The following is a 16,538-nucleotide window of genomic DNA, read 5'->3' as shown; positions in this document are numbered from 1 at the left end:
TGCATCTTGGGATGTGAAGGCAGCCGGAGCTCTGGTGGAGGTTGAACTCTGGGAGGAGGGTATTCTCTGGGTACCACTTTATGAAGTATCGTTTGGGGCCAAAAATATGCAGGTGCCTCAGATGACCCAAACTACCATGTCTGTGTAGAATCAGAGACCTGGGTAGGAGGAGAGGCTTCCATAGCCCAGGACCACATGCTGGAAATTGGGCCAGGGGAGGGTCTCCCTGCAGCTTAAAGTCTTAGAGGGGATGATGGCAGCACTCAAAGGGGGACCAGAGGGACCCTCCACCCCCACCCCCCAACTGTGACAGACATGAGCCCTGAATGGATTCCTACACATTCAAGGACCTGGCACCCAACCTGGGACCCAACCTGGGACCCAACTTGGGACCCAAGGATAAATTCGGAATATTGCAACCTGGGACAAGAAGACATGGAAGCCACAGATCATTGGTCTAAATAAATATTTACAAGTTATAAATCAAACTAACAAGCTGTTAACTAAAATATTTTCTATCCTCATATTCTGACAAACATTCCTTTAAAAGGATAAAATTTTAAAATGTGTATGAAGCTATGCTTTATATATGACTGAAAGTTAGCAAAATGTCAAAGATGAATGAATTTAACCTTTATTCCACACGTCTAGGTGCTCTGTTAACGGGCTGACAATGTTGGGATGAATAACAGACAGATGCATAATTCATAAAGGATTATAACTATTCCATGAAATTCATTTTTCTTATCTCCCTTTCAATACAATCACTAATTATATTACTATTATCAAGATTTTTCAATATATTTAAGAATTTAAAACATAATTATATTCAAAGTACAAAATTTTAAATATATTTTCATCAAAAATATAAATTTATGTGAAAAATGTATTAATTTTCTGTTTTCCAAAAATGAGCTTTTTTAAAATATTGAAAGGTATCTAATAATTCAAAAGGCAAAATACAAATTAACATGAATATTAAATTTTTATATCAAATTATTTCTATAAATCCAAGCACTTTCTTTTACTCTTTTTTTTTTTTTGCTGTACGCGGGCCTCTCACTGTTGTGGCCTCTCCCGTTGCGGAGCACAGGCTCCGGACGCACAGGCTTAGTGGCCATGGCTCACGGGTCCAGCCGCTCCGTGGCATGTGGGATCTTCCTGGACCGGGGCACGAACCCGTGTCCCCTGCATCGGCAGGCGGACTCCCAACCACCGCGCCACCAGGGAAGCCCTTCTTTTACTCTTTGAAAGCTTAATTAAATTTTATCAAGTAACTTTTAATTTTAAAATTTAACTTAAATTTTATTTAAATCATAAATTAATTTTAAAACCTTGTTTAATTTAAAACTTTTAAAATGAAAATGTTACAATTCATAAGTCTAGCATTCAATGTCCATCTTGTTGCTAATGTAAAGAATTAGTATCATGTTATGTCTGAAGTCTAAACATATAAAAATTTAAGAGTAATATGTAATGTGATTTATGCAATACTACAAAAATTTCCTCAGCTTTTTACAACTGAGGCAAATACTGTACTAATTCCCGTGTACTTCCAGAACCATGAGTAGAAACATGAAAATAAGAATGGTACCACTCAGAACTACTAGAAAATGATATTTCATTGTGTTCAAATCTATTGCGTTCAAGCTACCTGAGAGGAAAGCTCTGACAAGTTAGTCTTTTCTCTTCCCTAAGTTCTTTTCTGCTCAAAGCATCTCTGGACTCTGAAATTGTACCAAGCAGGAGTCATTAAGCGTTCATCAAACCTTTAGACGCAGTTGCATTTTTCCCCATGAACACAGGGTAAGATGTAAAGAAGCATCTCCCCAGGGCCTAAACATTGTTAGTCAAGAGAGTGGATGTTTCGGGTTAAGTCGTGCTGTGCCAGTGCTGAGTGCCAGATCTGCAGTGACAGAGGCATCCTGTGGTCTAATTTAATTATCTTGTCTGCAGGTGCACTAAGCACAGGCCCAGCTAGGGGCTCCACTTGTCAGTGTTAATGGCAATACTGGAAAAGTATGCTCTGGCGATAAATTGCTATAGAAACCAGAGGAAAAGTTAAGGAAGTGTCTGCTTTGAGTTTTCAATAAAATATGAGAAACCCCCCAAATGATACCGCTGGCTGAAATGCAGAATACAAGGAACTAAAATCCAGTGACAGAAATGAAATCTGTATTGAAGGCAGGAAGAGCAGAATCCACAGGGCAGAAGAGTCAATCAAGGCTGGAATCACACACTTGGGAAGTTCTTCAAATGCAGAGCAGAAAGACGTGTGGAAAACAATGGGACCAAAAAAGGATGTATATGGATGATAAAGATTAGAGACTTAAACTGGGACAAAGACACCAGAGCTGAAAAAGGTGAGTTTGCAGATCTACAGGTAACCTGTGTTCCAGGAAAAATACATGAAAAGACAGTCACTACTGAGACATATTCAAACCATATATTCATAAGACTGAATTTTTGACTTTACTTGTAGGCCTGTACTTTACCCCACAGAACATATACCTTCTCAAATACTTCAGGAATAGTGATGAAATTGATTATAAACTAGGCTACAAATAATACCACAATTTGTCCCCAAAGGAAGAATTACGTAAGCTCTGTACTCTGGCTATAATTTAAAAACCTCAGTTTCTTATAACTTTAACAGAAACATACATACACACACACACACACACACACACACACTCTCACACACACACACACACACTTTTTCCCCTCTGAATAATTATTGAGTCAAAGGCAAATTATAATCTGGAATAACAGGTTTGCAAAACAATGAAACTGACATTAATATATTAAGTGTCTGAAATTTATTTAGAAGTAAATTCATAATCTTAACTGCTTTCATTCAAATAAAACAAGCAAACTGAGCATTCAACTGAAGAACTTAGAAAAAGTAGAAGAAAAACATTCCCAAGGAAAACAGAAGGAAGCGAAACATAAGAATGAAAGTGTAACGTATTTAATTGGCTTCAGGGGGAAATATTGGGTGACGAGTTAAAAACGAAGTTAAGAAGCAAAGACTAGAGAACCTGAATATTACGTGTCCCACTATGGACTTTGGATCCTTCTCTGTAGCATTAGTGTTGTGTAAACTAAATATTTCAAAGTTTCTGGAGTGAATTCCTTGCAAGGACTGGCCACTCAGAAGCCAAGGGTTACCAGCAAGCAACAGATTTCTTTAATAAAAACACAGTGGGTAGATTATCCAAGAAAGTAAATATAACTGAAGGTTCTAAAGCCTTGATACCCCAAAAGCATTGCCAAACACTTTCTCCCATAAAATCATATTTTGTCCCAAGGGGGGACCCCTGGCAGGACTGAGAAGTACCATTGCCTGCTGCTGGACCTGGGAGCATGGAGCAAGGAGGGAGACTTATGTCTCTGCTCAGGAAAGTGCAATGGAAGCACTACAATAGATTGTGCTGTGAAATGCAAGATGAGTGAAATACACACCTGCCTTTGAAAAATCAAATATGGACCTTAGCAGGTCCGTAAGTCTGAGTAATTAATAGACTGGAGAAATTCCATGGTGGTCCAGTCCAGACACATCATTCACATAGTTCAAAAAGAAGCATGCCACCCTGATGGTCAGCCCTTCGAGAAATGAATCTTTCCACTGAGCTAAAATTTGCCTGTGTCCACTTTCTCTGCTTAAACTCAGTCCCCACACGTCATCCACCCAGCTTCGGACCCTCTTGCATGGGGTGGCCAATTGCTGGCCTTTGGAGTCAAACCAAAATTCCTGGCAAAGAACTGGGCTCATATAACTGCATGTATAGGTAAAGCATGTGACTACATCATTATATGTTTTAGTGTAATCATGCCTGAGCATCTTCATAGAACTTGCCTATTATTTTATTACTTTCCCCCAGTTTCTCTTTTATATTATAGTTAAAGCATTATGCTGATTTTTAAATTTACCGTCATTATGAATGGATTAAACAAATCAATAAAAAGGAATGAATGGGGCTTCCCTGGTGGCACAGTGGTTGAGAGTCCGCCTGCCGATGCAGGGGACGCGGGTTCGTGCCCCGGTCCGGGAAGATCCCACGTGCCGCCGAGCGGCTGGGCCGGTGAGCCATGGCCACTGAGCCTGCGCGTCCGGAGCCTGTGCTCTGCAATGGGAGAGGCCACAGCAGTGAGAGGCCCGCGTACCGCAAAGAAAAAAAAAAAAAAAAGAATGAATGACTGGTACACACAACAACGTGGATAAATTTCAAAATAATTATGCTGAGTGAAAGAAGCCAGACCAAAAAAAGAGTATATACTGTATGAGTCCATTTATAGAAAACTCTAGAAAGTGTAAACTAATCTATAATGACAAAAGAGATCAGTAGTTTTTTGGGGGATTAGGGAGTAGAAAGGGGCACAAGGAAATTTTGGGGGGTGATTGAGATGTTCACTATCTTGATGTGATGATGGCTTCATGAGAATTTACATAAATCAAAAATTAGCAAATTGTACACTATAAATATGTCATTTATTATATGTCAATAAAGTGCTTAAAATCTTTAAAAATTACTATCATTACACTATATATATATTTAAGTAATGAATGTGTTTTTATTTTTCTTATAATTTAAAAAATGTGAACATTCTGTAATTCAGCAGCAACTTTTACTTCCTGGTGACTTCTTCACTGGGTCTTAATTGCCTTTTATATAACAGACTCTTGTTCTGGAAGGCAATTAGCTTTTCATCATTCTTTCTGTCTAGATAACATCCAAGGACAAATCCCACAGGGACAAGTATATGTACCCAGTGGTCACACACAATCTGAAGTAAGTTCATCATGAATGCTGAAGCCTCGGAAGCAACAACGACACTACCCACAAAACATATTTTGTGGAAAGGGAGTTATGGGTCTGTCATGGCTGAGAATCCCAGTATTAGGAAAATTCAGAAGTTGGGGCAAAGTTTCTCCCACGTGCCGGTTTTCAGGACAACTCTCTGTGCAATTTATCCAAGTGGCCACTAGAGGCCAGCAGAGGTCCAGGTACAGGAAGGCAGGGGCTGCGGGGACACCAACACTTAAAAGTATTCCCTCCTCTATGCTCGCCAGCCTGGGAGCTGGGCATTAATATCCCCGATTTATGCAGTGGTAGAGCCGGGATTTGGGTTGTGGTCTCTCTGGCTCCTGATTCCACTTTGTTGGTCCCTCAACATCGAGAGCCCTCCCTGTGTTACCATATGTCCTATCTCCAGTGGGGCAGCAGCCAGAGCTCCAGGTCCGTCATCCACAGAAGTGACATGGAGTAGTTGGAGGTGGCATCAAAGAGTTGTGATTCTCAAGGTGCCTTTAGAAGGCCGCTCAGGCTCAAGGTACCCTTTGTATTGGCCTTCCACCTTGCCTGAAACCCTCCTATTATGAAACAAAGTGGACTTCCCTGGTGGCGCAGTAGTTAAGAATCCGCCTGCCAATGCAGGGGGCACGGGTTCGAGCCCTGGTCCGGGAAGATCCCACATGCCGCGGAGCAATTAAGCCCGTGCACCACAACTACTGCAGCCCGCGCGCCTAGAGCCCGTGCTCCGCAACAAGAGAAGCCACTGCAATGTGAAGCCCGCGCACCGCAACGGAAGAGTAGCCCCGCTCGCCGCAACTAGAGAAAGCTTGCGCGCAGCGACGAAGACCCAACGCAGCCAAAAAAAAAAAAAAAAATTCAGCGTTCCATTAGCAGACACTGCAACATCACAGGCTTAGCTAACCAGGCTGAAGAATGAAGCACTGGTGGAAAGGTCGTTTTTTATAAGGGACAGGGAAAGGAGACAAGGTTTAATTGGGGGTGGGGAGGTGATGGTGGATGCTACAATGGAGGCCCCCCAATAAAAACTATTGTTAATACATATTGAGCCCTCCCAGCGTGTGAGGCACGAAGCAGTGTGTGCGGTGAATCATTTCATCTTCACGGCACTCTTGTGAAGTTAGATGCAGAGAAGTTAAGTAATTCACCCATAATCACAGAGCTTGCAGGAGGTAGAGCAAGGATTTGAATTCAGGTTTGACACCAACATGGTGGGTTAGCTGCTACTCTGTGCTGCTCGCTTTCATGGAATTGTCTTTCTTACTCTTTAGGGCTGGGGTATTATTTAGTTCCTGTGTTAAATTGGTTGGTGTTGGTAGCAGGTGGTGGGTATTTTATTTCAAACTTCTGGAGATAAAGCTCCTGATGATTCAGGAGAATTTTAATCCCCTGTGATGGTCCAGGAGGGAAGTCCTCTCTATTTATTGAATGTTTTCAATGTGTGAGGTTCTGTGCTAAGGTTGATACTTTCTTAGTGATGCTATTGGAAGGGCAGGTGGGCAGAGACCAGCAACAAGGAATCGAGGGGCAGGTGATATGGAATGACCCAGTGACATTGTTCATTTCTGCCCACAGATGTGTGTCAAAGGCAGCGGGGCCCCACCTCAGCTGGAGTCCCGAGCAGGTGACTAGACCAGGATGTAGGTCCAGGGAGCTCACCAAAAGGCCCCAGTTGTCAGGAAAAGCCAAACCATCCCAGTGAGCAGATAACTCATGTGTGTGGTTTGTGGGTGATGAAGTATTCCAGCGGTTTCTTTTGTAATTTTTTTTAATTTTTATTTTTGGCTGCGTTGGGTCTTTGTTGCTGTGTGCAAGCTTTCTCTAGTTGTGGCGAGCGGGGGCTACTCTTTGTTGCAGTGCGTGGGCTTCTCATTGCGGTGGCCTCTCTTGTTGTGGCTTACGGGCTCTAGAACACAGGCTCAGTAGTTGTGGCGCACAGGCTTAGATGCTCCATGGAATGTGAGATCTTTCCGGACCAGGGATCGAACCCGTGTCCCCTGCATTGGCAGGCGGATTCTTAACCACTGCACAACCAGTGAAGTCCCTCTCCAGAGGTTTCTTTCCTGGACATCCTTCCGCTTGGGCTTGGACCGGTCTGCCTGGGATCATGCAGCTTGGTCCTCCAGGCAAGGTGCCTCAGGGAGGTGGCCTCTTCTGTTCTGCAGGGCCCATCAGCTATGAGCTTCTACCCATCCTGCTGCTTTTATGCTCTTATGGACACATGGTAGGGGTGATACAGGCACCAAGTAAAGGATCCAGGGCTGCACAGGTGAGGACAAAGCAAAAGGAGGCCAGAGATAAACAAGTCCTCACAGACCCATTGGATCCACTTGCTTCATTTCATAGATGGGAAAACTGAGGACTGGGGAGGGGAAAAGACTCGACCAAGGCTACACGCAGGGTGAGCTAATGGCCAAGTTGGGGGTAGGACTCCCAGCACAGTCTCTTTCTCCCACACGCCCCAGACTTAGTTAATGATAGGTCCTTGCTTCTGGACACTTCTTTGTACTTTGTCTATTACTATTTACTATCTTGTGTCTTTCTGAAAACAATAATTCTTTAATATCATTACATATTCAGTCAGTGTTCAAGTTTCTAATTGTTCTATGCCAAAAAGCATTTTTTTTAACAATTGGATTAAATCAAGATCCAAATAAGATGTGCTCAGTTGTGATTGGTTGATGTCTCCTAAATCTCTTTTAATCCATAAGTTTCTCTCCCCTCTTTCGCTTTTTCTTTGTAATTTATTATTGAAGAAGGCAGAGCATATACCTTGTAGATTGTCCACAGTCTGTGTTTTGATGATTACAAGCCCATGATGTAGTTTAACATATTGCTCTGTCTTCTATAATTCCTGTAAATTGACAGTTGAGTCTAAAGGTTTGATCAGATTAAGATCAAAGCAGGTGTTGTGTTCTTCCATCAAAGGGACATAATGTCTAGTTGGCTTCCTTTTTGTGACATTAGCAGCTGTTGATGCCCAATGCCTGGACCCATTAATTCTCTGGGAGTTAAACATGGTGACATTCTAATTCTATAATTCCTTCTTCATTTAGTAACTGGTTTATTTCAATAAAGAGAAACTTCCCCTCCTCTACTATCGGTTACCCGGGCTATTATCTCATGAATTCTGTGAGAATTCTGGGTCGGTACAAGTGTACCCCATTTCTATATGAGCACAGAGGTCAGAGGGGTAAAGGGAACTGTTACCAGAAGAACTGTCCAGCTCAGCCCCCATCAACCCACAGAATTATAATAAATAATTAAATAGGAGTTGTCTTAAGGCCCTAAATCAGGCAGCAGCCCATGGGTGGCAAACCTGGGCTTAAGGACTCCTAGGCCTTTTTCTCCCTTCATAGGAGGACAGATCTGCACAGAATCTTAAACATCATCCAGTTCAGCCTTGTCATGTGCAGATGGGGAAGATGAGGAGGCTGAAGGCTGGAGAGGTGTAGTGACTTATGCAGACTCGCACACGTAACCAAGGTCCTGGGCATAACCTTAAAGGAAACCCCTAAAAATTCCTGTGATCAGTTCCAGGGTCTTTGATGCCTGTGTCTGCTGTTCCTGCTCCACAGCCTGTGCTTGTACCCAGTGCACCATCTCTCGACCTGGTCCTACTGTTGTGTCCCCAGTGCCCAAGATCGACGCTTGATAGGTAGTTGAATGCATACATGAATGAAGTTTCCACTGTTTTTACCTCTCCAGAACTGGCTGCTCGTGGACCTGCCCACTGGGGAAGGTCCTGCAGGCATCGGTCCTGCTGTAGATGTCCAGAGTCTGTCAGGCACAGGGCAGGAGCCACGGTAAGAGGACGAGAGAGAAGCGGGAAGTAGCAGGGTTCACCCTAAGAAAGCAACTGGAGCGGCAGACTATACTCCACCCTGGCAAGAGGCAAATGCAGCAACACACAATCCTGCAGACACCATGGATGGGGGGCACCAGTAGGTGGCACTGAGATGGGGCGGGGACAGAACTCCAGTGCACAGAAGGGGCAAGGCAGGGCCCTCAGCCTCATACTGGGCAGGTGACCAAGGCAGGAACTCGAGCCAAGGATCAAATCAGAAGCCATGATGATTAGCTAGGATTAAGCTGAGTGGAGAGGGATGGAAAACCCCAACTATCACTGGCTCAAACAGGGTAGAAGCTCATTTTCTTCTCACGTTAAGACACCCCAAGGGAGTCAGTCTACCACCAACAGGGTGCTCCATGGTACCAAGGAGATGAAAGAGAGGACCCAGGCTCCCCTGTCTTGCTCTCCTATCTTCACTCATAACTTTGCTCCTTGGACCAAAAAGGCTGCTGGGACTCAGCCTTTCCTTGCCATATTCCAGGCATCAAGAAAGAGTAGGGGAAGGAGAAGAGCAGTCTCCTTTTTTAGGGCATTTCCTAGAATTGTGCAGACTACTTCACTTAGATTCTATTGGCCAAAAGTGAGTCACATAACTAGACCTAGCCACAAAAGACAATGGGAAATACCGTCTTCATTTCACACATTCATGGGCCCAGCTAAAAATCAGACAGTCAGTAAGTGAAGGTCATAGAAGACGTATCCAGTGACTCAAATTATGATACAAGGCAGAAGTCAGCAGGGGACTCACAGCTTAGGCCCAGGTGCTGGGCTGTAGCTGTTTCCATCCCTGCTGCCCTGGGTCCCAGGGCTTGGGCAGAGTGAGGTCATATGAGTGCAGTTGTGGGGAGGGAGGGGGTGTTGAGCCCAGCCACAGGGCCTGACGGTCCCTGAGTACCAGAGCAGCAGCAGTGGGCCTTTTACAGCTAAGCGTAGCATGAGCCCTGGAAGAAGTGTCTGCTCACTGTCAAGGACAGGCACAGACTCAAAGGCCAACAACTGCCTGACGTCGTGAAAAGCATCCTTGAGATGATGAATCCGGGGCCACAGACTGCCTTTTCCCAGGAGGCAGTGACGTGGCTGAGGACAACTGCCTTTTGTTCTTTACTTAAAAAAATAATTAAAACAATTTTACCATAGAATAACATGTATGTAGAAAAGTACACAAATCATAAGTGTACAGCTCAATGATTTTCACAAATAAATGAACAACCCAAGTACCCAGCACCCAGATCAAGAAGTAGAACATTACCACAACCGCAGAAGGCCCCGAGTGTCCCCTTCTGGTGGCTACCCACCCACTCGCCCTCCTCCCACCTCCACCCTTCCCACCCCACACCCTCCAATGCCCACCCTACCACCAGCATTTTTAAATCTTTCTAGGCAATTCCATAGTCAATGTTGAGAATCACTGCTTTTGTAAAAACAGTTATCTAACTTGGCCGCACATGAGAATCCACTGGGATAGAAAAGGGAACAGAGACAGGTAGAAGGCAGTGTGGTACAGTGGAGAAACCTGGGGGCCAGACAGGCCTGCCAGTTATCAGCTGTGTGACCATGACTGAGTCCCTTCACCTCTCTGAGCCTCACCTGTGAAAAGGGAATAGTATCATCCCATGCCCGGCAGAGTTAAGGCTGAGAGATAGAGGGTGTTAAGCCCAGGTACACGTACGGTCCATATACGGCAGCTACAATTGTCATTTTTATTAAAGGTGAGCAACCCCAGGAAGACTGAAAGCCCTTCTTTCTTTATGCAGATGGGACCCAATCTGGGGATGGTAGATACAGACTATGTTGATAAGAGGGTCAACAGGTTGTGCTGATGAGAAGCTGGGGTTTTTCTAGGGAGCCCAGGAAAATTCCACGGGCAGAAGAGATTCCCAGCCAAAGCCAATGAGAGGTGGCCACTGGCTGGCACAGCTGCAACAGCACTGGGGACCAGCAGCTGTGGATGAACTTGGGCAAAACCAATCCTTCTCCTTCAGCAAGACAAGCAAGGAGCCGACTGGCTGCAGGCTCTGACTCTGAGATTTACCGATGGAGAAGGAAGCAACCTGCATCCAGCACCTACTTTGTGACAGACGCTGCACATTCGTGCCTTTAATCTTGTGAGGTGGGCAAACCCATCCCATTTAACCCTGGAGGAGCCTGAGGCTTACAGGCAGGAGCACCTGCCTAACTCACAGAACCCAGGTGTCACCAGGAGGCTGGGACCTGCCTCTCGGTTGGGCTGCAGTGGCAGCACCCCTAGGGATGCTCTGTGTTCGCAAATGACCTGCATACACCTTGTTTGATTAGATGCTCATTTCTGTCTTTTTCCTGAAATGAAAAGTATATGACTTTTTAAGATGATGACTTTATCTTTTTTTGTACTTATTACAAGACATAATGTTTACTTTAGAACATAGAGGAAATACAGATAATCAAAAGAAAAATATCAAAGTCTCTCATAGCCCCATCCTACAGAGATGAGCACATCAATGTTTCACACCTATTGTTCATCTATGTGAGTCTGTGTTTATGTGTGTGTGCGTGTGTGTGTGCACACAGGTAGAAATTTACCAGAAAGGAGTCATAGGGTATACTCTGTTAGATTATTAACTTCTCTTCACTTAACAATAAAGTTGACCTTGAACCACACAGGTTTCAACTGCGCGGGTCCCCTTATAGCAGACTTTTTTCAATACAAGGCAGGTTCCATATTCGCAGATATGGAGGACCAACTCTGGGACTTTAGCATCTGCGGATTTTGGTATCCAAGGCAGGTCCTGGAACCAATTCCCTTTGGATATCAAGGAATGACTGCATATAGTGGCCATATTTCTATGTTCTCCAACAGTGGCTCTCATTAGAACCCCCCAGGAAAGCTTAACAAATATTCACGTCTGGGTTCCACCCCCAGGACGATATAATGGGCCTGGGATGGGGTTGGTCTATGGGACTTTTAAGACTCCCCAGGTGGTTCCAATGTGTGGCCAAGCTGGAGGGCCCCTGTGCCACAGAATCATTTTCCCATGGTGGCCTTGCATTCTTTTTGCTGAAGGGATGTACTGTAATTTGACCAAACCCCCCCCCCCTTTTTTTTTTCCGGTACGCGGGCCTCTCCCGTTGCGGAGCACAGGCTCCGGATGCGCAGGCTCAGCGGCCATGGCTCACGGGCCCAGCCGCTCCGTGGCACGTGGGATCTTCCCAGACCGGGGCACGAACCCACGTCCCCTGCATCGGCAGGCGGACTCTCAACCACTGCGCCACCAGGAAAGCCCGATCAACCCCCTTCTCTTGGACATTTAATTTGGTTCCATTTTTTCATCATTATAAACCTTGTAGAAGGTTCTTCAAGTTCCTCCCATTGCACATGTTCATCATGGCTTTCAGAAACATTGATAGTATGATCATTTTCTTCTTTTTTTTTCTTCCAGCCTTCCTGAGATATAATTGACATACAGCACTGCATAAGTTTAAGGTGTACAGCATAAAGATTTGACTTACATGCATCATGAAATGATTACCACAGTAAGTTTAGTGAACATCCATTATCTCATATAGATACAAAATAAAAGAAAAAGAAAATTTTTCCCTGTGATGAGAACTCTTGGACTCTACCCTCTAAACAACTTTCACGTATAACATACAGCAGTGTTAATTATATGTATCATGTTGTACATTACATCCTTAGTACTTTTTTATCTCGTAACTGGAAGTTTGCACCTTTTCACCACCTTCATCCAATTCCCTCTCCCCCCACCCGTAGGTGATTTTATTCTTTTCTCATATATATATATTTATTTATTTATTTGGCTGCGCCGGGTCTTAGTTGCAGCATGCAGCATCTTCATTGCCACGTATGGGATCTTTATTGCGGCATGCAAACTCTTAGTTGCCAGCGTGTGGGTCTAGTTCCCTGACCAGGGATGGAACCCGGGCCCCCTGCGTTGGTAGCACGGAGTCTTAGCCACTGGACCACCAGGGAAGTCCCTGGTGACTTTATTCTTGATTTAAGAACTTTGGCAAAGAGTCTTATGGAATGGTATCAGGTGAATTAGATACGACTCTTTTGTATAAGTGAAAGTCAGCTCGAGGTAGCTTAAGCTACAGAGAGGGCTTATGACCCAACTATGGGAGATTTCAGTGTTCTGAATGCTGGGACTTTCTCTCACACCCTTTAAGCTGTTGCTCCTCATTCCTTCTCCCCCAGCTCCTGGCAACCACTAATCTGCATTTTTGTTTCTATGGATTTACCGACTCTGGATATTTCACATAAATGAAATCATACAGTATGTGACCTTTTGTGTCCAGCTGCTTGTACTTAGCCTGAAGTTTTTGAGGTTCCTCCACGTTGCAGCGTGTAGCAGTCCTTCGTTCCTTTCTATGAATAATATCCCATTTGAACGGCTGGACCACGTTTTGTTTGTCCACCCGTCTGTGGATGGATATTTGGCCGTTTCCACCTTTCAGCTACTCTGCATAGTGCTGCTGTGAACACACATGAATGTGTATTTGTACATTTCCAACTCTTTGGGAATGGACACCTGCGAGTGGAATTGCTCGTCATTACCTTTTGTCTGGTCAATTGCAGTAGCATCCAGAGTGATCTCTACATGGTTGCAAGGGTGATCATTTTCCTTTCTCAAAAACATTATTTCTCTTCTTATAAGAGCTATACACGTTCATTGTCAAATTTTTTTAAAATACAGAGGAGAGTTTGTTTTCTTTTTTAATCCAGGGAAATGTAAATGCTTCCCCGCCCACCCTGTAGCCTTCTCCTTTGTCACTCCTCCGCACTGCCGCCCCACCCCTGGGTCCCTGTGACTATGGCCCGATGCTTCCCCAGGCTTCAGAGCCACTGCAGATGCTGCTTCCCCTGCTGATTGCTCTTCCTGCCCTTGTCTGCATTTTCCTGTTTACCTTTTCTGACTCAGCACTCCTGTCACTGTTCCCCCAGCACATCACACAGACCTGTAAATGGCCAAGATCACTGTGCCCAGACAGTGAGAAAGGGAGGCTGACCCACTTGGGATGCTGTGGGGTTCTTCTGCTTGACCCCAAAGCAGCGCTGGTCCCAGCCCTCTCCTCTCCACAGTTTCCGATATTCCCCCACAGCGTCTAAGCTAAACAGGGAACCACCAGCTCCCCTGAGCCTAGTCATCAGGGGTTGGCATTTTGCTACATTCCCCTGTTGTGACGACTGGCAGTGAGGCTGGTGCCAAATGGGCAACCCAGAAGGATATTTCTCTTCCTTTTTCCTTCCTCCAGCCTTGTTCTTTCGGCTCCAGGAGCCAGATGATTTGGGGTCTAATTACACGCTGCCGTTGGAAGCGCATGTCAGAGCTGGAAGGGAAGAACCTCATTATAAATCATCACCACCAGCATTTATTGAACACTTACTCTGTGCCAGGCCCTGTGCCAGGCCCGCTTCCAGGCGTTACCTCATTTACCCTTCCCAACAATTCTAGGAGGCAGAAACCATTTATCACCCCTGTTCTGCAGGGAAGGAAACAGAGGCTTTGGGGAGGTTACAGGGCATTTCCCTAACGGTGCTGAGTGGTGCACAGTGGCAAAAAATATTAGTAGGTGGGTAGGGAAAAAGAATCCCATTGTTACACACCGCATCCTGCAACCCCGCTCCCCCCCCCCACCGGGAAATTCACAAGGCACATCAACATACTAAAGGCCCTGAGAAGTCCTGTAGTAAAGAAATCTGTTAAGGTCAGTGTCACTTCTGTACAGACCTCATGGAACTGCTGATCCAGAAAGCACAGTTTGGGGAATGAAGATATTAACCATGCTTCTCATCTTATATATGGGGTAAGGGAGGCCCAAGTAGTGGTTTAGGTGCAGACCAGGCACAGATCTTGGGCCCAATGCTCTCTGCACATCCCCTCCCCCACCTTCCAGGAAACAGAGGGTGGAGGATGGCAAACCATGATCTAAATGGCCCACTCCCTGTTTTTATAAATAAAGTTTTATTGAAGATGATCTGTTTCAGCTCCCTTGATTTATGGATGAGCCAATCAAGGCCCAGAGAGGATGGGTGACTTGTCAAAGGGCACATAGCCAATTAGGGGCAGAGGCAGAAATAGATTCCAGATCTCCAAAATCCAGGTATTCTCTGAAACACAAATCAGACAGGTGGTAGGAGGTGGCGTGTGAAGTTCCTGATACCTGTGATACCTGCTCACGAGTTCCCCACTGCACAGTACCTACACAGGTACTGCCCCCTTTCTGCTATGGCACAGACACCCCTGAGGCATTTCTCCTGATGCTTTGGGCAAAGCCACCCTGGTGTGAAGAGTGGCGCTCCTCTGCTCTCCACCTTGGATGGGTGAACAGAGCAGGGGCCAACCTCGAAGTCTCTCGAGGAGGGGCAAAAGCGAAACAGGGCAATCTGTGTTTATTTAAATTCTGTACCAGATGCAGGAAATCATTAACTTCCCCTCTGCCAATGTAAAACGTGAGATCATTTGGACAGGACCTGGGCCAAAGGCAACCTTTGCCTGCTCCAGGAAGAGTTTGCCAAACAAACTAAGGGCATAAACAGGAGGCTCAGGGCAGCTGTTTGAAACCTCTTCAGAAAATGAATTCCTTTCAAGGGCCTTTGGGCTTCCCTGAAGAGCACCGTTGTACAATGGTCATCTATTGACACTGTGTGTGTGTGTGTGTGTGTGTGTGTACAGTTGAATATGCAAGTAAAATCATTCTTACCTCTTGATTAAAATGGTTCATGCATAGAACACTTAGTTAACATTTTAGAAATGTGAACAATTCAAAATACCTTCAGATGTAAACATTTCGGTTCAGATAGGTCCATCCGGCAACTGATACTAATTGGGGATGTTTTATTAGTCTCTGAATCTAGGGGTGGAATCGTCTTACCAACCCCGGATGGCCAAGGCATGGTGGACAGCTAGAGGTTCACCTAGAAACAGCTGCGGGGACAACGGTGGCCTCTGGGTGGAGGTTCTTCCTGGGGCAGCCAGACTGCCCAGATGGCCTTTCCAGAGCTGGGAGATGCAGGCTTGTCACTGAGGTGGAGGGTAAAAATAGTCCTGTGTGGGTGGCCGCTGGGCCCAGAGGCTCTGGCTTCCTCATTCTAGAGCGGGAAGGCAGCCCAGTTGACAGCACCTTCTTAGGCTCCTGAGGCCCCTCCCAAGCCCTGGGGCCTGGGAGGAGAGGGTGGTCTTTCTCTAACAGCGAAACGCTCCCCGCCCCCCTCCCCCTCCCCCCCAAAGCACAAAGAACGTGCTGGAACAAACTTGGGCTGGGTTATAAGGTAGCTAAGGGCTGAAATTCTGGCTGTGCCAGGTACCAGCTCTGTGACCTCAGGCAAGATTTTTCTCCTTTTGGAGCCTCCATTTTCTCATCTGTCAGATGGGGCTTCTGACTTCTCTCTGCAAGGCTCGCTGTGAAGATTAAGTAACAATGACAGCTGATGTGTTCTACTCTGCAACCCCACTCTTCTGCCCCTCCCCCTTCCACCGGTTGCTCACCTTCCAGCACATTCTTCAAGAGTTGCTCTAAGGCAAGCCAGCTGCCTGTCATGAGGACTTCAAGCAGCCCTACGGGAAGGTCTCCAGGGCCAGGAACTGAGGCTTCCAGACAATAGCTCTGCTGGGGAGTCACGTTAGAAGCTGATCCCCTACCCCCAGTGCAGCCTTCATGTGACTGTGGCCCTGGCCAACCCCTTGACTGCAGCCTCATGAGAGACCCTGAGCCAGAACAACCCAGCTAAGCTGCTTCCAGTTTCCTGGCCCTCAGAAGCTATGTGAGCTAATAAATATTTGCTAAATTTGGGGGTGATTTGTGATGCAGAGATAAGTAATGTACTTCTCTTTCAGGGATATTATACGAATTAAGAGTTAATGCAGGGACTTCCC

At 45.6% G+C, this 16,538-nt stretch overlaps 1 pseudogene; it reads right to left on the bottom strand.

Moving 5' to 3' along the window:
• Positions 1 to 4,629: 4,629 nt before the first annotated feature.
• Positions 4,630 to 4,806, bottom strand: LOC136138889 (NADH dehydrogenase [ubiquinone] 1 beta subcomplex subunit 1 pseudogene; annotated as a pseudogene).
• Between the last annotated feature and the right edge of the window lie 11,732 nt (positions 4,807 to 16,538).

The sequence above is a fragment of the Phocoena phocoena genome, chromosome 19 (assembly GCF_963924675.1).
Source record: "Phocoena phocoena chromosome 19, mPhoPho1.1, whole genome shotgun sequence".
Lineage (NCBI taxonomy): Eukaryota > Metazoa > Chordata > Mammalia > Artiodactyla > Phocoenidae > Phocoena > Phocoena phocoena.
This window is presented reverse-complemented; position numbering and strand designations above follow the sequence as displayed.